General features: G+C 47.2%; 1 pseudogene; it reads left to right on the top strand.

Annotated features, from left to right (window-relative positions):
- The first annotated feature begins 20,275 nt into the window (after positions 1-20,275).
- Positions 20,276-20,372, top strand: LOC117066184 (annotated as a pseudogene).
- Positions 20,373-23,161: the final 2,789 nt, after the last annotated feature.

The following is a 23,161-nucleotide window of genomic DNA, read 5'->3' as shown; positions in this document are numbered from 1 at the left end:
TAACCCTCCAACAAATACCTTCCCTGCCAGCCCCTTTGGCGAACTACCTCCCATATCTCACTCTTCTCAGACAACTCCTAAGACAACACGCTGAGTTAGCACACCCTCCTCCAACAGACGCCTACAACCCACATCTCTCCCTCAGTCCTGGAGACCAAGTATACATAAAAGATATCCAAGCCAAAGACTTACAGCCCAGGTGGAAAGGCCCATACATTGTCCTCCTGTCTACACATACAGCCGCAAAACTCCTAGGACACACGCATTGGATTCATATCTCCCAGCTAAAGAGGGCCCCCACCGGGAACAATCAGTGGACATCAGTTCAACTTTCCCCCACTCGCCTCAAACTTACAAAACTTTCTTAACTAGTTCATGCTCCCTGACCCCTGGCGCTTAGCTCGCTTTCTCACCATCTTCTACATAAACCTATCAGACTTTCAATACATAACCCCAGACCCAGATCTACCTCCAGACAATAGTCCAGAGCAGTGGTTCTCCCATCTCCTAACCTTCATTGAACATCTCCAGTGGCAAGGGACACTCCGTGACTACACGGAAAATGAAGTCTCATTTTATACTTATATTGCTGTTTCACTCATTCACTCAGACCTTTGCTAGTCCGCCTACTGTATGGCAATTTTTTTCTCATCACTGAAACTTGGCCACAAGACAGCCGAACACACTCAGTAGTACATAGCTCTGCCAGTTGCCTTCCTTAAGGCTATCAAACTTCTCTCCACACAATAGAGACCCCTTTCTCATGGCTCGCACTTATCTGCCAAAGGCTAGACTTAACCTACACTGTGAATATAACCAATCTCTCCCACTGCTTCCTCTGTGAGGCTTTAGAAGGCCCCCACCTAGTGGCAGCCCCCTGCCCATGGCCTTCAACACAACTGGTCAAACATCCCACAATTCACTTACACTCCAGGCGCCACTATACCAGAAATCCAAACTGCCCAATCCTTCCTTTCCGTTATTCAACTCCAAATTCATCCTGAGGTAATCATGCTCAGGCACCCAATGGAGGCCACACAGCCCCCATTGAAGGCTATTTCTCGTCCAAACTGCCCAATCCTTCCTTTCCGTTATTCAACTCCAATTCATCCTGAGGTAATCATGCTCAGGCACCCAATGGAGGCCACACAGCCCCCATTGAAGGCTATTCTCGTCCAAACTGCCCAATCCTTCCTTCCGTTATTCAACTCCAAATTCATCCTGAGGTAATCATGCTCAGGCACCAATGGAGGCCACACAGCCCCCATTGAAGGCTATTTCTCATCCAAACTGCCCAATCCTTCCTTCCGTTATTCAACTCCAAATTCATCCTGAGGTAATCATGCTCAGGCACCCAATGGAGGCCACACAGCCCCCATTGAAGGCTATTTCTCATCCAAACTGCCCAATCCTTCCTTTCCGTTATTCAACTCCAAATTCATCCTGAGGTAATCATACTCAGGCACCCAATGGAGGCCACACAGCCCCCATTGAAGGCTATATCTCGTGCAACTGATCTCTCTCTAAAACTCTTAACCATACAGCCATTAACTGATCCCTCTATGTCCCCGTGTCCTTGGTCCTCAGTCTAACTTTATACAGCCAGGCAGAAGTAGCAGAGCTTTTCCAGCAACTTTCCATGCCACTACGCCACCCCCGTAAAAAAAAAAAAAACGGGCTGTTGTCCTCCCTCTAGTTATTGGAATCAGCTGAAAGCCTGGCCTCCCTGCAGCGCCGAACTACCTCAATAGCCTAAGTAGCTGCCCAAAACAGGCGAGCCCTAGACTTGCTTATAGCTGAAAAAGGAGGCACTTGTCTCTTCCTTGGAGAAGAGTGCTGCTATTATGTTAGCAAGTCAGGCCTAGTAGACACTAACATTCAAACCCTCAATAAAATAAAAAACTGAGATACAAAACCTTAACACCCCAACCTTGCCAGGACCTTCCTTCTGGGTTTTGCCCATATTCTGACAAATGCTTCCATACCTCGTTCCTACACTAATACTGTGTCTTATTTTATTTTTCATCCGTGCGTCCAAATGCCAACCATGGGCCCCGACCTTAACGACGCCCCTTAACAGCAGGAAGTAGCCAGACAGACCACGGCGCCCCTTTATCACTATTACCAATAAAAGGTTGGACTGTTTGGATGAGCGGAGGCAAGATGGTGCACTTCCGGGTTCTTCATCCCCCCCCCCTCCAACTTTTCCCGCGCGCGCGAAAATGCAGCCGACGCCCGGGAAGGTGCAGACCAACTGGGCATGCGCCAGGTGACGTCAATCTGAAGAGACCAAGATTTACCTGGTCGCACCTGCGGAACGCCCCCGACACGCCCGTGCCCCGCCTATCGCCCTCCCACTCCCAGAAAAGCCGCTGCGGACCAGTGCCACGCGCGGACTTCCCAGCTTCCCCACTGCGGTCGGGACTGTCGGAACTCCGTCCGAGAGCAGCACGGAGAACTCTGCGGGCCTCAGTTGCCGGAGGCCAACAGACCTCTCCTTACCCACCTTCTTCCCCTGAAGCTAGGTGACCAAAATAAACTTGCAGTTTTGCTCCTACCCTTGCCTAGTCGCTGGTTCCTTTACACCCGCTCTGGTGGTCTTAGAAAAACAAGTCAAGCTCCAAATCTAATACTTTCATATTACAAATAGGTCAGATTCCACCTGCCAGAGTATGTCCACTAGTTAACAAGTTTATTGAGTTCATGTGCTGGGTGCTGTGCTACGCACTGGGAATACAATTGTGAGTGAAGAGACTGTTAAAGATTGCCTCAAATTCTTTGCCACTCCTGTCATCAGGAGATGAGGTATCTTTCGTCTCCCTTTGAATCTGGGCTAGCCTGTGATTGCTTTGACCAATAGAGTACAGAAGAGGTGATGCTATCCAGTCATGAGCCTAGTCTTTTTTTAAGACAGGGAGTTTTTAAAAACTCCCTAGGCTGGAGTGAAATGGAGTGATCTCGGCTCACTGCAACCTCCGCCTCTCAGGTTCAAGCAATTCTTCTGCCTCAGCCTCCCGAGCAGCTGGGATTACAGGCACGCACCACCGTGCCCAGCTAATTTTTGTGTTTGTAGTAGAGATGGGTTTTCTCCAGTTGGTCAAGCTAGTCTCAAACTCCTGACCTCAAGTGATCCACCCACTTCAGCCTCCCAAAGTGCTGGGATTACAGGCGTGAGCCACCGCGCCCGGAAATGAGCCTAGTCTTTAAGAGCTTCCACTTCAGCCGGGCGCGGTGGCTCAAGCCTGTAATCCTAGCACTTTGGGAGGCTGAGACGGGCGGATCGCGAGGTCAGGAGATCGAGACCATCCTAGCTAACACGGTGAAACCCCGTCTCTACTAAAAACTACAAAAAAAAAAACTAGGCCGGGCGCGGTGGCTCAAGCCTGTAATCCCAGCACTTTGGGAGGCTGAGGCGGGCGGATCACGAGGTCAGGAGATCGAGACCCTCCTGGCTAACACGGTGAAACCCCGTCTCTACTAAAAAATACAAAAAACTAGCCGGGCGCAGTGGCGGGCGCCTGTAGTCCCAGCTACTCGGAGGCTGAGGCGGGAGAATGGCGGGAACCCGGGAGGCGGAGCTTGCAGTGAGCCGAGATCGCGCCACTGCACTCCAGCCTGGGCGACACAGCGAGACTCCGTCTCAAAAAAAAAAAAAAAAACTAGCCGGGCGAGGTGGCGGCGCCTGTAGTCCCAGCTACCTGGGAGGCTGAGGCAGGAGAATGGTGTGAACCCAGGAGGCGGAGCTTGCAGTGAGCTGAGATCTGGCCACAGCACTCCAGCCTGGGTGACAGAGCGAGACTCCGTCTAAAAAAAAAAAAAAAAAAAGAGCTTCCACTTCAGTCCCTTGGAGCCCTTAGCCACTCTGTAATAACTCCAACTACCTTGACAGAATGTGAAAAGGGAGAGGGGCCCAGCTGAGAGCAGCTTTCCAGCCTCCTACTAAAGCACCAGACATGCGAGTGAAGCCCTCTTGGATCTTCCAAACCACATCAGCCTATAGCTAGAGTGCCACTGAGAGGCCCCCGTCAATATCACATAAGACGGAAGAACTTCTCAGCCAAACCCTTTCTGAATTCCTGACCCACAAAATTATGAGATATAACAAAATGATTGTTTCAGTTCATGGGCTGACAAACTTTTCCTATAGTCTTCTTTTTTTTTTTTTTTGAGACGGAGTCTGGCTCTGCCGCCCAGGCTGGAGTGCAGTGGCCGGGTCTCAGCTCACTGCAAGCTCCGCCTCCTGGGTTTACGCCATTCTCCTGCCTCAGCCTCCCAAGCAGCTGGGACTACAGGCGCCCGCCATGTCGCCCGGCTAGTTTTTTGTATTTTTTAGTAGAGACAGGGTTTCACCATGTTAGCCAGGATGGTCTCAATCTCCTGACCTCGTGATCCGCCCGTCTCGGCCTCCCAAAGTGCTGGGATTACAGGCTTGAGCCACCGCGCCCGGCCTCCTATAGTCTTTCATGGGTCACATACCATCTCTGTCACATATTGTTCTTGTTTTTTGTTTCATTCGTTTTTTTGTTTTTGTTTTTGTTTTTTTCCCAACCCCTTAAAAACGTTTTTTTAAAAAATTCTTAATTTGCCAGCTAGGCGCCAGCTACTCGGGAGGCTGAGGCGAGAGAATGGCGTAAACCCGGGAGGCGGAGCTTGCAGTGAGCTGACATCCGGCCACTGCACTCCAGCCTGGGCGACAGAGCGAGACTCCGTCTCAAAAAAAAAAAAAAAAAAAAAAAAAAAAAGTGGGCCGGGCACGGTGGTTCATGACTGTAATCCCAACATTTTGTGAGGCCAAGGCAGGTGGATCACTTGAGGTCAGGAGTTCAAGACCAACCTGGTCAACATGGTGAAACCCCGTCTCTACCTAAAATACAAAGCTGGGTATGGTGACGCTCATCTGTAATTCCAGCTACTCCAGAGGCTGAGGCAGGAAAATCACTTGGACCCAGGAGGCAGAGGTTGCAGTGAACCGAGATCACACCACTGCACACCAGCCTGGGCAATAGAATGAGACTCTGTCTCAAAAACAAGAAACAAAAACAGACTGTGGGCTGGATCTAGTACATGGGTCCTATTTCATCAGCCTATTTTAAGCCATGAAGGAATAGGGTAGTTTGTAACCTAGCAATAGCTAGCCAGAACAGTCCCTTCCTTCAGGAAACTAAAATTCTGCATGTAAGACAGGCATGAAACAAAAAAATAAACAATAATTAGTAATTAATCAAATTATTACACATAAAGGAGATAAACCAGGTGCTATGGGACTTAATGTCATTGGGGGCTCCAGGAAGCACTTCCCCCAGAAAGCAACACTTATGGTTGAGATTTGAAGGACCACTTGAAGTTTTCAGATTAAGAAAAAGAGGGAAAAGTATAGTGGCTCAGCCATTTTGGCCCAATGTGGAAACTTCTGAAAGGCAATACTTTCTCCAGAACTCTCTACTGAATTGGCCAAGAGCCTGCATCATATTTAACTTCTTCCTCTGCCCAGTTCTGCTTCTGCCTCCTTCTTTTCTTTTTTTTTTTTTTTTTTTTGAGACAGAGTCTCGCTCTAGCCCGGGCTGGAGTGCAGTGGCCGGATCTCAGCTCACTGCGAGCTCCGCCTCCCAGGTTTATGCCATTCTCCTGCCTCAGCCTCCGGAGTAGCTGGGACTACAGGCGCCCGCCACCTCGCCCGGCTAGTTTTTTGTATTTTTTAGTAGAGACGGGGTTTCACTGTGTTAGCCAGGATGGTCTCGATCTCCTGACCTCGTGATCCGCCCGTCTCGGCCTCCCAGAGTGCTGGGATTACAGGCTTGAGCCACCGCGCCCGGCCTCTCCTTCTTTTCAAAGGTGTCGTTCCACAATAAATATCTTGAACCCTAAACTGTCTCAGTGCCTGCCTCCAGAGAACCCAACTTGTGATGCTGGCAAAAACAAAAAGAGTTTTGTTTTTTTTTTTTTTTGAGATGGAGTCTCACTCTATTGCGAAGCTGGAGTGTAGTGGTGCGATCTCAACTCACTGCAACCTCCACCTCCCAGTTTCAAGCGATTCTCCTGCCTCAGCCTCCCAAGTAGCTGGGATTACAGGCACGCACCACCATGCCCAGCTAATTATTTTTGTATTTTTAGTAAATACAGGGTTTGACCATGTTGGTCAGGCTGATCTAGAACTCCTGACCTCATGATCTGCCCACCTTGGCCTCAAAAGTGCTGGAATTACAGGCGTGAGCCCAACCTTTTTTTTTTTTTTTTTTGAAACAGTCTTGCTCTGTCGCCCAGGCTGGAGCGCAGTGGCAGGATCTCAGCTTACTGCAGCCTCTGCCTCCTGGGATCAAGCGATTCTCCTGCCTCAGCCTCCTGAGTAGCTGGCATTACAGGTGTGCGCCACCATCCCAAGCTAATTTTGTATTTTTAGTGAGAAGAGATGGGGTTTCGCCATGTTGGCTAAGCTGGTCTCGAGTTCCTGACCTCAAGTGGTCTGCCCACCTTGGCCTCCCAAAGTGCTGCGATTATAGGCGTGAGCCACCTTGCCCCACCAAAAAGAGAATTTATTGACTCATGCACAGTTATGCATTGCTTAATGACTGGGATATATTCTGAGAAATGTGTCTTTAGGCAATTTTGTCCTTGTGCAAACATCATAAAATGTATTCACACAAACCTAGATGGTATAGCCCCGGGTCCTTAACCATGGACTGGTACCAGTCCATGGCCTGTTAGAAACCGGGCCTCACAACAGGAGGTAAGCAGCAGGTGAGCGAGCAAAGCTTCATCTGTATTTACAGCCCTCCCCAATCGCTCACGTTACCGTCTGAGCTCTGCCTCTTGTCAGATCAGCTGCAGCATTAGATTCTCGTAGGAGCACGAACCATATTGTGAACTGTGCATGTGAGGGATCTAGGTTGTGTGCTCCTTATAAGCATCTAACTAATGCCTGATGATCTGAGGGGGAACGGTTTCATCCTGAAACCATCACTACCCTCCATACTGCCACCCTACTCCCCACATCCATGGAAAAATTGTCTTCCATGCAACCATCCATGGTGCCAAAAAGGCTGGGGACCACTGGTATAGCCTACTACACACCTAGGCTATACAGTATAGTCTATGCTCATAGGCTACAAATCTGTACAGCGTGTTACTATACTGATTACTGTAGGCAATTGTAACACAATGGTAAGTATTTGTGTATCTAAACATATCTCAACAGAGGACCAGACGGTGGCTCACACCTGTAATCCTAGCACTTTGGGAGACTGAGGCAGGCGGATAACCTGAAGTCAGGAACTCGAGACCAGCCTGGCCAACATGGTGAAACCCTGTGTCTACTAAAAATACAAAATTAGCCTGGTGTGGTGGCGCCTGCCTGTAATCCCAGTTACTCGGGAGGCTGAGGCAGGAAAATCGCCTGGGCCCAGGAGGCGGAGGTTTCAGTGAGCCGAGATTGCACCACTTCAGTCCAGTCTGGGTGACAGAGCGAGACTCCATCTCAAAAAAAAATCCAAAAATACAAAAATTGGCCAGGTATGGTGGCACACACCTGTAGTTCCAGTTACTCAGGAGGCTGAGGTACAAGAATCGCTTGAACCCAGGAGGGTGATGTTGCAGTGAGCTGAGATTGCGCGACTGCACTCCAGCCTAGGTGACAGAGTGCGACTCTGTCTCAAAAAAAAAAAAAATTAAAATTAAAATTAACATATCTACACATAGAAAAGGTACAGTGAAACGACGGTAGTATAATCTTATGGGATGACCATCGCATATGTGATCCCTTGTTGACCAAAACATCATTACATGGTGCGTGACTGTAATTGAAAAGTTAGGCGGGGCGCGGTGGCTCAAGCCTGTAATCCCAGCACTTTGGGAGGCCGAGGCGGGCGGATCACGAGGTCAGGAGATCGTGACTCTCCTGGCTAACATGGTGAAACCCCGTCTCTACTAAAAAAATACAGAAAACTAGCCGGGCGCAGTGGCAGGCGCCTGTAGTCCCAGCTACTCGGAGGCTGAGGCGGGAGAATGGCGGGAACCCGGGAGGCGGAGCTTGCAGTGAGCCGAGATCACGCCACTGCACTCCACCCTGGGCGACACAGCGAGACTCCGTCTCAAAAAAAAAAAAAAAAAAGAAAAGTCCACGGGTAACATCTTGAACTTCAAGCAGAGGTGGATTTGGAGCTCCAGCTTAACATGATATACAGAATTTCAGTTCTAAAACCAGGAAAGTCCCAGGCAAACTGGGACAATTAATTACTGTAGCTCCAATGTGTAAACAGGTCTCGGCGTCTCCATTTCTTGGCTCTGCTTTCAGCTGAGTTGGATAATTCAGTCTCCGGAGCTACACATAGCAAGACAGGACAGCAGCTCCAGACCCTATATTCTCTCAAGTTAGAGTCCTCAAAGAAAGGAACTAGTTTACTTCCCTCATGACTCCAAAGAATTAGAGTGGGTCTTACTGCCTCTCATTGATCTACTTGAGACATGTGTCCACTGTTTTATCTGGTTTAGTTTTTTAAATTGAGATATAATTCACATTCCATAAAATTCATCTTTTTAAAGTATGCAATGCAATCGTTTTTAATATATTCACAGTATTGTGTGATTATCATCACTATCTAATTCCAAAATATTTCTATCACCCTAAAGAGAAGCTCTAGGCCAAGAACAGTGGCTTACGCCTGTAATCCCAGCATTTTGGAGGCTAAGGCAGGCAGATCACTTAAGCCCTGGAGTTTGAGACCAATCTGAACAACATAAGAAACCCCTTCTCTATAAAAAATACAAAAATTAGCTGGGCGTGGTGGTGAGTGCCTATGGTCCCAGCTACTCCAGAGGCTGAGGTAGGAGGAGTGCTTGAGCGTGGGAGGCAGAAATGGCAGTTAGCCATTGCACTCCACCATGGGTGACAGAGCCAAACCCTGTCTCAAAAAAAAAGAAAAGAGAAACCCTATACCCAGTAACAGCCACTACCCATTCCCCCCTACTCCAGTGCCTGGCAACCACTAATCTTTCTGTCTCCATAGGTTTACCTCTTCTAGATACTTCATATAAATGGAATCAAATAACATATTGCCTTTTGTGTATGTCCTCTCTCACTTAGCATAATGTTTATAAGGTTCATCCATGTGGTAACATGAATCAGTACTTTATTCCTTTTTATTGCTGAATAATAGCCCATTGTATGACTCTAAGAAAGGTGTACATGAACGTTCACAGTAGCATTCTGCTGCCAAGTGGTGGACAGTTGGGTTGCTTCCACTTTTTGACTATTATGAATAACGCTGCTATGAGCATTCACATACACTTGACCCTTGAACAACACACATTTGAATTGCAAGGGTCCACTTATATGCAGATTTTTTTAACCAAATGCAAATTGAAATTACAGTATTCACAGGATGTGAAACCTGAGTGTATGGAGGGCTGACTTTTTGTATACTCAGGGTCTGCAGAGCCGACTGCAGGACTTGAGTCTGCGTGGATTTTAGTGTACTCGGGTGTCTGGAACCAATCCTCTGCATACACTGAGGGTTGATTATACAAGGTTACCTAGAAGTGGAATTGCTGGATCATACGGTAACTCTATGTATGTCCCCATTCTTGAACCAATCACTGTGGCCTGAGAATAGAATGGTATGAATGATTTAAACCTAAGTCATATGTTCTATTTTGTTTGTTTGTTTTTTAAAGACAGAGTCTCACTTTGTTGCTCAGGCTGGAGTGCAATGGCACAATCTTGGTTCACTGCAACCCCTTCCTCCCAGGTTCAAGCAATTCTTGTGCCTCAGCCACCTGAGTAGCTAGGATTACAGGCATGTGCCACCACACCCAGCTAATTTTTGTATATTTAGTAGAGACAGGGTTTTGCCATGTTGGCCAGGCTAGTCTCAAACTCCTGGCCTCAAGTGATCCGCCTGGCCCAGCTTCCCAAAGTGCCAGAATTACAGGCGTGAGCCACCATGCCCAGCTTACGCCACATGTTCTACTCCTGGTGCTGAGGATGGAGTTGGTTTCATTAGGACCACATGGAATGAGAAGAAAATGATGGTTCACCAGGAATAAATGGGGTACAGTTATCAGATGGAGGATGAATGGAATCTAGGCAGCAAATCTACAGATGGTCCTTGCAAATAGCTGTATTAATTGAATGCTCACTATGAGCCCGGCACTGTGCTAAGTACATGCATTATCTCATGTGACTTTACAACAACCTCATAAGGATTCTGTTATTCTGTTACTCCCCTACAGATGCAGAAACTGAGCTCAGAAAAGTTGAATAAGTTGCCCAAGTTTATATAGCTGAAAATTGAGTGTTTGAACCCAGGTCTGATGCAAAGTGTCAGAGAAAAACAGATCTTGAGTTAGGCTAAAATACACCTGCTAAAGCCTTTTTTGCATCATTTGCCCAATATTTTTATAATCATTGGGGAAGAGTCTGTGTAACCAAAAATTTCCTTTCACACCAATGACAGGGAAGAACAGGTTTTTATCATGAAAAAAATCATAGTTGACATTTTTTCCCTTTAGATTTCCAAGTAAGCGTCCCAATTTTGTCAGATATCACATTATTGGCATCGAGATTAAGCAGCTATATTTCTCAGAAAGTCTCCATGCTTTTTGTCACCACTCATCTTTTCCTAACAGGCCTAGAAATTCAGCTAAATTCTACTTGTCATGAGATTAGGAAGTGCAGAACTCCACACCATGCTCATAACCTTCTCCAGATATGATTTACGAGAGCTCTTCTGTAGTCCTCATGATGAGGACCTGGGGCTAGGGATCTCTGACTCCCTACTCTCTACTCCTGTGGACCAGAACCCCAATGGTGTGAGATGGGTGGGACAGAAGATGTGAGGCAGCCAAAGAGTTGAAGAATATAAGAAGTTGCATTTCATTGCCACCACCCACCACCAATTCCGAAATGTCAGTCCTTAGAGTATCACAGGAGAATAACCTCATATTAAACTATGTACTATATTAAACTTCATACTAAGCTGCAAGCTTATAGCACCACACTGACTCCTCCTTGAGAGACCCCATCCCACCACCCCCTCCTCCCTAGTACACACACATCGCCATCAAAGCAACTTGCATCCCAAACCCTTGAAAGATTTACTGCCAGAACTGCAGACAAATCAGTGAATACACGGCAGTTGATTCCAAAGACAGGATGCTCATTTGCATGAGGAGTTGCATGTCATTTGCATTATATTTGCAACCATTTGCATATCACGTCTGCCTGTCAAAATGTACATAAATGCTTTATACTTTCACTTTTTTTATTTTCTAAAGAGGACTACGCCCCCACATCCTGCCCAGACTGTCTGGGAAAATTACTAGTTGAGTATTCCCAGCTTAATTGTGAAGAGCCTCACGTGCCATACTGAGGCGATTTCTAACTGTGGAAAAGCCCCAAGGATCTCAGAAGCTAGCTTGAGAAACTTCATTCATTTATTCAACACATCTTTATTGAACACTTATGATGTGCACTGTTGTTCTAGGTGCTGCAGATATATCTGTAAACAATGAGATGAAAATAGTTACAGCATTAAAAGTTAAATGCTGTCATTTCACAAAATCACTTGGCACCAACCCAATCAATAAATAATACAAGTGCAAAAAAAAAAAAGGCACTAAAATCTCCTGAAAGTGCTTGGTTATGAGGTCATCCAGGTGTTACAGACTATGCTTATGTTGTTATTATTATTTTGTTAAGATTAATCCTGGCCTGGCACGGTGACTCAGCCTATAATCCCAGCACTTTGGGAGGCTGAGGTGGGAAGATTACTTGGGCTCAGAAGTTCGAGACCAGCCTAGGCAACATGGCAAAAACCCCATCTCTACAAAAAAATACAAAAATTAGCCAGGTGTGGTGGCGTGTGCCTGTAGACCCAGCTACTCTGGAGACTGAGGCAGGAGGATCACTTGAACAGGGGAGGTCAAGGCTGCAGTGAGCCATGATCCTACCACTGCATTCCTGCCTGGGCAACAGAGCGAGACTTTGTCTCAAAAACAAAACAAAACAAAAGATTAATCCTGAAATTAAAACAAATAGTAGGCCGGGCGCGGTGGCTCAAGCCTGTAATCCCAGCACTTTGGGAGGCCGAGACGGGCGGATCACGAGGTCAGGAGATCGAGACCATCCTGGCTAACACGGTGAAACCCCGTCTCTACAAAAATTACAAAAAACTAGCCGGGCGAGGTGGTGGGCGCCTGTAGTCCCAGCTACTCGGAGGCTGAGGCGGGAGAATGGCGTAAACCAGGAGGCGGAGCTTGCAGTGAGCTGAGATCCGGCCACTGCACTCCAGCCTGGGCGACAGAGCGAGACTCCGTCTCAAAAAAAAAAAAAAAAAAAACACACAAATAGTAAGCTCCTTATTTTTTTCTTTTCTTTCTTTTTTTTTTTTTTTTTTTTTTTTTTTTTTTTTTTGTTGAAACGGAGTCTCGCTGTGTCGCCCAGGCTGGAGTGCAGTGGCCGGATCTCAGCTCACTGCAAGCTCCGCCTCCCGGGTTTACGCCATTCTCTCGCCTCAGCCTCCGAGTAGCTGGGACTACAGGCGCCCGCCATCTCGCCCGGCTAATTTTTTGTATTTTTTTAGTAGAGACGGGGTTCACCGTGTTAGCCAGGATGGTCTCGATCTCCTGACCTCGTGATCCGCCCGTCTCGGCCTCCAAAGTGCTGGGATTACAGGCTTGAGCCACCGCGCCCGGCCTTCTTTTCTTTTTAAAATAGAAACAGGGTCTCACTATGTTGCCTAGGCTGGTGTCAAACTCCTGGGCTCAAGTGAACCTCCAACCTCGGCCTCCCAAAGTGTTGGGGTTACAGGTGTGAGCCATTGTGTCCAGCCAGTAAACTTCTTAAAGTTTACTCAAGACACCTGAGAACCAAGGGGGTCCATGAACTCCAAGTTTGAGAAACACCAATTAAGGAGCCATTAAACAATTTAAATAGGGAAATAGCCTGGGTTTACATCTTAGAAAGATCACTCTGCAGCCATGTGGAGGGAACGTTGGAAGGGATGGAAGGCCAGAGGCAGACAGACCAGTAAAAGGCTTCAATAATCTAGGTGTGACTCAGATGTGGGACTGTTCACACTGTTAGCCGCATAAATCCTGTGGCCCCTTCACTGATGTCCATCTGAAATTAAGTCACACCACACCTGGGTGGCTTTGGAAGTTTTCAGTGAAAATTTGTACAGTCATGGGGGGGATCATAACATACATTGTTTCCATTGAAAATTCAGCTTTGAGGTGGGCGCGGTGGTTCATGCCTGTAATCTCAGCACTTTGGGAGGCTGAGGTGGGCGGATCACTTGAGGTCAAGAGTTCGAGACCAGCCTGACTGACCAACATGAGGAAACCCTGTCTCTACTAAAAACACAAAAATTAGCTGGGTGTGATGGTGAGCACCTATAATCCCAGCTACTTGAGAGGCTGAGGCAGGAGAATTGCTTGAACCCAGGAGGCGGAGGTTGTGGTGAGCCGAGATTATGCCATTACACTCCAGCCTGGGCAACAAGAGCAAAACTCCATCTCAAGAAAAAAAAAAGAAAGAAAATTCAGCTTTGGACATGTCTCTCCAAATTCTCACACAGTCACTAATACTTCTCAGCTCTTCCTTCACCCAGCTGTCAACTGACTCTAGTCTCTTCTAGTCCCTCTTTTCTTGATCTCTTAAACCCTAGGACTCCAAATTCATCATCCCTTTATTTTGTGGGGCAATTGAGCTTCTATTCCAAAATCCCAGGATGTGCAGGAAAACAAAGGGCCCTTTGGTTCTAAGACATACCCTACGGGAGGTTACAAATAACTTTTTAAGGTCTATCCTTAGGAAAAAGCTGGTACGGTCCTTATCAAGAGCAAAGCTCTGTAATGGAGACAAGAGATGGAGACATGGCAGAGGGAGAATCAGGAACATGGCAAGGAAAACCAGCCAGCCTAAGGCCCAAACGCAAGGGTTCAAGGGGTGGATCACAAACAGTTCTCATTAGGTCTCAGAAACACGGTTAGGGCCAGGCGCGGTGTCTCACACCTGTAATCCCAACACTTTGGGAGGTCGAAGCAGGTAGATCACAAGGTCAGGAGATCAAGACCATCCTGGCTAACATGGTGAAACCCCGTCTCTACTAAAAAAATAAAAAAATTATCCAGGTGTGGTAACACGTGCCTGTAGTCCCAGCTACTTGAGAGGCAGAGGTAGGAGAATCGCTTGAACCAGGTGTAGCAGGACGAGCCGCAGACAAGAACCCCTCAGACACCGAGTTGTGGAAGGAAAGAGCTTTATTCAGCTGGGAGCATCAGCGGACTCATGTCTCCAAAAACCGAGCTCCCTGAGTGAGTAATTCCTGTCCCTTTTAAGGGCTTACAACTCTAAGGGGGTCCACGTGACAGGGTCGTGATGGATTGAGCAAGCAGTGGTGCGTGACTGGGGGCTGCATGCACCAGTAATCAGAACGGAACAGAACAGGACAGGGATTTTTATAGTGCTTTTCCATACACTGTCTGGAATCTATAGATAACATAATCGGTTAGGTCAGGGTTCAATCTTTTAACTGCCAGGCCTGGAATACAGTGCTGGGCTGTCTGACTACTGATTTCACTTTTGTCTTTTCCTCAACTCCTACTTTTTCTTTGAGGCAGAAATTGGTCATAAGACAATATGAGGGGTGGTCTCCTCCTTACAGGGAGGCGGAGGTTGCAGTGAGCCAAGATCGCGCCACTGCATTCCAGCCTGGGTGACAGAGTGAGACTCCATCTCAAAAAGAAAGAAAGAAAGAAACACGGTTAGAATGGATTGCCTGGTTTATGCTCAGAGGTGCCCACACAAAGAGTCTGGTTCAAAACCCAGGGTGATACCAACATATAAAGAAAAGAAGGGTAGTGAAGGGAATCCCAAGGGGAGGAAATGATGAGTGGGGTAGAGAGAAAGTATAGCAGAAACCAAGAGAAGAGTTTCAAGAAAGAGGGAGCCAGCAATACAAAACTCCACGGAGAGGTACAGTATGAGGAAAACTGGAGAGAAGTCATTGGGTCTAGCAATTAAGGTGACTTTCTTAGGACAGTTTTGATGAGGTCTTATTTAAGACACTGTTGATTACAGATCCAAAAGCCATTTTCCCACTCTTCTTCCTTACTTTCTGAGACCAGCTTGGTTGTGGAGACCCTAACCCACCGGCGCTAAAGGAATTAAAGACACATACACACATAGAAATACAATGTGTGGAGCCAGGCGTGGTGGCTCACGCCTGTAATCCCAAAACTTTGGGAGGCCAAGGGGTGGTGGATCAAGAGGTCAGGAGATCGAGACCATCCTCGTTAACACTGTGAAACCCCATCTCTACTAAAAATGCAAAAATTAGCCGGGTGTGGTGGCGGGCACCTGTAGTCCCAGCTACTCAGGGAGCTGAGGCGGGAGAATGGTGTGAACCCAGGAGGCGGAGCTTGCAGTGAGTCAAGATCGGCCATTGCACTCCAGCCTGGGCACAGAGCCAGACTCAAAAAAAAGAGAAAAGAAATATAGCGTGTGGAGTGGGAAATCGGAGTTTCACAGCCTTCAGAGCTGAGAGCCTCCAACAGAGATTTACCCACATATTGTCAGCAATCCAGTGATAAGTATTGTTTTTATAGATTGTAGATTAACTAAAAGTATTCCTTGCCGGGAAACAAAGGGATGGGCCGAAATAAAGGGATGGGCTCTGGCTAGTTAACTGCAGCAGGAACATGTCCTTAAAGCACAGATCGCTAATGCCGTCCTGGGTGGGCCAGGTGTTCCTTGCCCTCATTCCAGTAAACCGACAACCTTCCAGTGTGGGCATCATGGCCATCGCAAGCATGTCACAGTGCTGGAGAGATTTTGTTTATGGCCGGTTTGGGGGCCTGTTCCCAATACTTACTGGCAGGGACTGCCTCACATTGTAAGGCCTCAAAACTGCTAGATACTTTGCCAACACCCCTCCCCCAGCCTCCTTTAAACCTAGGGGTGGACATGTGACCCAGTTCTGGATAATGAAACTTGGGAGGAAGTTTTCTGGAAGATTCTAAAAAGGATTTTCCTCCCTAAAACAATAAATATGTTCAGGGAGAAAGCTTCCTTTTTTTTTCTTTCTTTTTTTGAGATGGAGTCTCCCTCTGTTGCCCAGGCTGGAGTACATTGGCATGATCTTGACTCACTGCAACCTCTACCTCCCAAGTTCAAGCGATTATCATGCCTCGGGCTCCCAAGTAGCTGGGATTACAGGCGTGCACCACGACACTCAGCTAATTGTTTTTTTTTTTTTTTTTTGAGACGGAGTCTTGCTCTGTCGCCCAGGCTGGAGTGCAGTGGCCGGATCTCAGCTCACTGCAAGCTCTGCCTCCCGGGTTTATGCCATTCTCCTGCCTCAGCCTCCCAAGTAGCTGGGACTACAGGCGCCCGCCACCTCGCCCGTCTAGTTTTTGTATTTTTTAGTAGAGACGAGGTTTCACCATGTTAGCCAGGATGGTCTCGATCTCCTGACCTCGTGATCCGCCCGTCTCGGCCTCCCAAAGTGCTGGGATTACAGGCTTGAGCCACCGCGCCCAGCCTAATTTTTGTATTTTTAGTAAGAGACGGGGTTTCACCATGTTGGCCAGGCTGGTCTCGATCTCCTGACCTCAAGTGATCTTGTTGTAACCGAGCAAGTTACAGAGAAATGCCACACTCTGAGACTAATTCAGGAAGTCGTTATTGCTGGCGACCCAGAGACGCTAGAGCTTAAAATTCTCTCGGCCCCGAAGAAGGGGCTAGATTTCTTTTTATACCTTAGTCTAAATAGGGAAGGGGGAGTCTAGTTGAAGCAATTTTACAGAAGCAGAACGGGCAAAAAGTTAAAAGATAAATAGTTACAGAAATCAGTTACAGAAATATAAACAGGCTGGGCGCGGTGGCTCAAGGCTGTAATCCCAGCACTTTGGGAGGCCGAGACGGGCGGATCACAAGGTCAGGAGATCGAGACCATCCTGGCTAATACGGTGAAACCCCGTCTCTACTAAAGAATACAAAAAACTAGCCGGGCGACGAGGCGGGCGCCTGTAGTCCCAGCTACTTGGGAGGCGGAGGCAGGAGAATGGCGTGACCCTGGGAGGCGGAGCTTGCAATGAGCTGAGATCCGGCCACTGCACTCCAGCCTGGGCTACAGAGCCAGACTCCGTCTCAAAAAAAAAAAAATAAAAATAAACAGTTCCAGGTGCAGGGGCTTAAACTATCACAAAGGGATAAATGCAGGGGTTTTGGGTACCATCATCCAGTGGTTTCTAAATGCCAGTCAAAAAACCACCTACATTAAAATCACATGGGGCTGGACGCAGTGGTGATCAGTTTACATTCCTGTAATCCTAACACTGAGAGGCTGAGGCAGGAGGATTGCTTGAATACAGGAGTTCAAGACCAGCCTGGGCAACAAAGGGAGACCCTGTCTCTACAAAAAATTTAAAAAAATTAATTAAAAAAACTTAGCTGGGTATGGTGGCATGTGCCTGTGGTCCCAGCTACCTGGGAAGCTGAGATGGAAGGATCACTTGAGCCCAGGAAGTTGAGGCTGCAGTGAACTGTGGTCACACCATTGCACTCCAGCCTGGGCAACAGAGCAAGATCATGTGTCAAAAAAAAGAAAAGAAAAATTACATGGGAGCTTCTTTATGTCCTTTATTCTGATAATATTCTGATTCAGTAAATTCAGCACAGAGCCCAGGGATCTTCCTCTTTAATAAGAGCCTCAACCAGTACACCAATTTGGAAAATCATCGTCACTTTTGTTTGTTTGTTTGTTTGTTTGAGACGGAGAATCTCGCTCTGTCGCCCAGGCTGGAGTACAGTGGCGCAGTCTCGGCTCACTGCAACCTCCACCTGCCGGGTTCAAACGATTCTCCTGCCTCAGCCTCCCAAGTAGCTGGGACTACAGGCACCTGCCACCACACCCGGCTAATTTTTTTGTTGTATTTTTAGTAGAGACAGGATTTCATTATGTTGGCCAGGCTGGTCTCAAAATCCTGACCTCCTGATCCCCCTGCCTCGGCCCCCCAAAGTGCTGGAATTACAGGCCATGAGCCACCGCTTCCAGACTTTGTTTTTTTTTTTAATTTTTTTTTAGATGGAGTCTCACTCTTGCTGCCCAGACTGGAGTGCAATGGTGCGATCTCCACCTCCCAGGTTCAAGCGATTCTCCTGACTCAGCCTCCCAAGTAGCTGGGATTACAGATACCTGCCACCATGCCCAGCTATTTCTTTTTTTCTTTTGTAGTTTTAGTAGAGAGGGGGTTTCACCATGTTAGCCAGGCTGGTCTTCAACTCCTGACCTCAGGTGCTAGGATTACAGGCATGAGCCACCATGCCCAGCCTATTATCCTTTTTTTTTTTTTTTTGAGACAGGGTTTTGCTTTGTTGCCTGGGCTGGAGTGTAGTGATTCAATCATAACTTACTGCTGTCTTGAATTCCTGGGCTTAAGCAATTCTCCCACTTTAACCTCCCGAGTAGCTAGGACTACAGGTGCACACAACCATGTGCAGATAATTTAAGAAAAAAAACTTTTTTTTTTGTAAAGATGGGGGTCTTACTCTGTTGTCTCACTTTGATGGAGTCTCTAAGTATCCAACTCCTGGCCTCAAGTGATCCTCCCACCTCGGCCTCCCAAAGGGCTGGGATTACAGGCATGAGTCACTGCATCCAGCCTCACTTCCTTATAAAACTAAATATACACCTGTCCTATGACTGGCAAATCCACCCTTAGATATTTTACCCAAGAAAATTAAAAACATATGTCCACAAAAAGACATGCATGAGAACGTCCATAGCAACTTTTAAAAAATATAGATAGGAGCTGGGCACGGTGGATCACGCCTGTAATCTCAGCACTTTAGGAGGCCAAGGCGGGTGGATCACGAGGTCAGGAGATCGAGACCATCCTCGCTAACATGGTGAAACCCTATCTCTACTAAAAATACAAAAAAAATTAGCCGGGCATGGTGGTGGGCACCTGTAGTCCCAGCTACTCGGGAGGCTGAGGCAGGAAAATGGCATGAACCTGGGAGGCAGAGCTTGCAGTGAGCCAAGATCCCACCACTACACTCCAGGCTGGGTGACAGAGTGAGACTCTGTCTCAAAAAAAAAATACAATAAAAAATAAAAAATAAAAACATAAAAATATAGGTAGGGGTCTTGCTTTGGTGTACACACTGGTCTCAAACACCTGGCTTCAAGCAATCCTCCCACTTCAGCCTCTCAAAGTGCGGGGATTACAGGTGTGAGTCACTCTGTCCAACCCATAGCAACTTTATTTACAACAGCTAAAACTGGACACAACCTCAAATGATCATAACAGAAAGACAAAATACATTGGAGACGGGACAATCTATTATAAGGATTACCAGCCAGATGTGATGGCTCATGCCTGTAATCCCAGCACTTAGGGAGTCTAAGGCAGGAGGATCATTTGAGGCCATGAGCCTGAGACCAGCCCTGTCTCTACAAAAAAATTTTATTTGTTTTGTTTCTTGTTTTGAGACGGAGTTCTTGCTCTGTCGCCCAGGCTGGAATGCAGTGGCGCGATCTCAGCTCACTGCAAGCTCCGCCTCCCGGGTTCATGCCATTCTCCTGCCTCAGCCTCCCGAGTAGCTGGGACTACAGGCGCCCGACAACAAGCCCGGCTGATTTTTTTATATTTTTTAGTAGAGACCGTGTTTCACCATGTTAGCCAGGATGATCTCGATCTCCTGACCTCGTGATCCGCCTGCCTCAGCCTCCCAAAGTGCTGGGATTACAGGCGTGAGCCACCATGCACAGCCAACAAAAAAATTTTAAATAGACATGTGTGGTAGCACACAACTGTAGTCCTAGCTACTCAGAAGGCTGAGGTGAGAGGATTGGTTGAGCCCAAGAGTTCAAGGCTACAGTGAGCTATGATTGTGCCGCTGCATTCCAGTTTGAGCAACAAAGCAACACCCTGTCTCTTAAAAAAAAAAAAAAAAAAAAAAGGCCAGGCACAGTGGCTTGTATCTGTAATCCCAACACTTTGGGAGGCCGAGGCAAGCAGATCACGAGGTCAGGAGATCGAGACCATCCTGGCTAACATAATGAAACCCCGTCTCTAGTAAAAATACAAAAATTAGCTGGGTGTGGTGGCATACACCTGTAGTCCCAGCTACTCAAGAAGCTGAGGCAGGAGAATCGTTTGAGCCTGGGAAGCAAAGGTTGCAGTGAGCCAAGATCTCACCACTGCATTCCAGTCTGGCGACACAGCGAGACCCCGTCTCCAAAAATAAAAATAAAAACTAAAATAACTCCCTTTGCCAGCACATATTCTAAAATTATAAAGATACAGAGAAGATTAGCGTGGTCCCTGAGCAAGGATGACAGCAAATTTGTGAAGCATTCCATATTTTTAGGAAAGGATTACTAAGTAGCATTGAAGGCCTGATCACAACTGAAAATCAGACATTGGAGCTAGCGAACATAGTTTTTAGTTTTCTCTAGTAGCCTGAAGGCAAGAGGCAGAAACAGAGAAAACGAACCTTGTCTGATCTAACTTGTGGAAATTAGAGTAGGAGGGACAAAATGACCAGAGGCAAAGGAACTGGAGGTAGTGGTGAGAATGGAGGGAAAATGACTCCATTTGTCTGAGAGCAGTTTAGAAACATACTGTCTGGAGCTTCCCTTGTTCTGTTCCCCACACTTCTGTGCTTCATGCCTCCACCTGGACTCAAAGGTCAGAAAATCAGCTAATCCTCTTTGTACATTGGGACTCAGGCTTAAAGGAGAGAAGGTAGTAGAAGCCACAGTTTGTGTTAAAAGGAGGCTCAGCAACAGATCCAGGACAAGGCAGGGGTGCCCCTGAGATGTTGCTCTAATCTGGGAAAGAAAGGAAGGGCAGAGGCAAATCCTGACTTTGTGTGGCCACCAAGGAGGATGATGCTGCTCTGAGGGTTTGAGGAGCCGTCACCTGTGATGTGTGGCAACTCACGGCCTGAAAAATTAATTGGGCTGTTCCAGATAGGAAATAAAATGGAAATTCTGTCCAAGCAGGTGTCCCACTAACTCAGCAGGAAGCTGGGAACTGATTTGTACGTTCCAACATCCTCTTCTCTCTCCCTTCTCCCTAGTCACAGCTGGTTTTACACTGCTCTCCGGGGAGGGGCATCAGAGATGTACAGTCTTACAGAGCTGGGAAAGAGGCTTCCTTGGGAGAGAAGACCAGGAAAAAAGAATGGAAATGGTTGTACCATTACAACTCTAATTTCACTTCCTCTCTGTTCCTGCAGGTTCAGTAGAAGGAAAAAGAGGTAAACTAATACTTGCGAAAGGTCTACTTCATGTTGGCTGGGCATAGTGGCTCATGCCTGTAACCCTAGCACTGTGGGAGTCCGAGGTGAGTGGATCACTTGAAGTCAGCAGTTCAAGACCAGCCTGTCCAAAGTGGATCACTTGAGGTCAGGAGTTCGAGACCAGCCTGTCCAACATGGTGAAACCTTGTATGTACTAAAAATACAAAAATTAGCTGGGCGTGGTGGCAGGTGTCTGTAATCCTGGATACTTGGGAGGTTGAGGCAGGAGAATCACTTGAACATGGGAGGCAGAGGTCGCAGTGAGCTGGAATGGCACCACTGCACTCCAGCCTGGACAACAGAGCAAGACTCCATCTCAAAAAAAAAAAAAAGGTCTACTTTGTGTCTAGCCCTATGCTGAAGACTTTCACATTAATCCTCCCAACAACTCTGGAAGTCCAAAATCATACTCGTTCTTACACATAAGGAAAACAGAGTTTGGGGGAGCAGAAATGTCACACAGCTAGCAAGGGGCAAGCCAGGGACCCAACACAGGGCAGTCTTACTCAAACTCTGAACTTTTTCTACTCTAGTAAGCTGAGTCGTGTTTTCTGTGTGTATTAAAGATTAATTGGCCCTATGGTTAGTGTAGGCACTGCACACAGTTTGTCGAGCACTGACTTGTGGGAGAGGGCTCAATTACCCAATTCCCAGGGCACCTAGGGACACACAGACCAATGACTGAGACTGTTATTCACCAATAATAATAACAGCATCAACCATGAGATCCACCATTTCTTGAGATTTTACTAAGTGGTGAGCAACTTTTTAAGTGCTGTATATGTATTATCTAATATTTATTCTCACCATAACCCCGAGAGGGAGCCAACAATTATCCTTTCAAGAATCCATGGAACATCTGAAAAAACTGATCACATGCTAGGCCTGAAAGCACATCTCGTCAGAAACCAAAAAATCAATTTGTTAGCAGCAGAACATAGCTGAGTCATAAGTCATGTGGCACCAGAGTATATTATCAGTGGCGAATCTGTATGGGTCTGCAGCAATGTTGATCCTTGCCTCCTCAGAGGAAATAATTTGACCAAGGGGCATAAGGCAGAAGGAGAGACCGAGGCAAGTTTTAGAGCAGAAGTGGAAGTTTATTACAAAGCTTTAGAGCAGGAATGAAACTAAGTAAAATACATTTGGGGTTGGGTGTGGGGGCTCACGCCTATAATCCCAACACTTTGGGAGGCAGAGGCGGGCAGATCACCAGAGGTCAGGAGTTTGAGACCAGCCTGGCCAACATGGTGAAACCCCATCTCGACTAAAAATACAAAATTAGCCGGTCATGGTGATATGCGCCTGTAATCCCAGCTACTTGGGAAGCTGAGGCACAAGAATCGCTTGAACTCGGGAGGCGGAGGTTACAGTGAGCCAATATTTGGGACTCTGTCTTGAAAAAAACACAAAGGAAGTAAAGTACACTTGAGAGATCACATGCGTGGGTTTTATATGTTGTCATACTTCTGGGGTCTTGCGTTACTTCTCCCCCGATTCTTCCCTTGGGGCTTTGGGGTGGGCTGTCCGCATGAGCAGTGGCCTGCTAGCTTGGGAAGGGAGCATATGCAGTGTGCTTACTGAAGTCATAGCATGCTCACTTGAGGCGTTCTTCCCTTACCAGTCTAGCATTTCTAGAGCAAGGTCGCATACCAGTTGAGCTCCACCATTTTGCCTCTTAAAATGCATTCTTGGGCCCCCTCGCCCAACTCCTGAGATCTTACCAGAAAGCGGCTGATAGCAGTTTCAGGTGTTTTCTATATATTAGGAGCCTGCCTTTCCCTGGTACTGGCTGTGACCAATTATTAGTTTAGAGGGCCAGTTAACAACTGCCTAGCCATCCCCTGATGG

The sequence above is a fragment of the Trachypithecus francoisi genome, unplaced genomic scaffold (genome assembly GCF_009764315.1).
Source record: "Trachypithecus francoisi isolate TF-2019V2 unplaced genomic scaffold, Tfra_2.0 Lachesis_group2, whole genome shotgun sequence".
In the NCBI taxonomy this organism is placed as follows: Eukaryota; Metazoa; Chordata; class Mammalia; order Primates; family Cercopithecidae; genus Trachypithecus; species Trachypithecus francoisi.
This window is presented reverse-complemented; position numbering and strand designations above follow the sequence as displayed.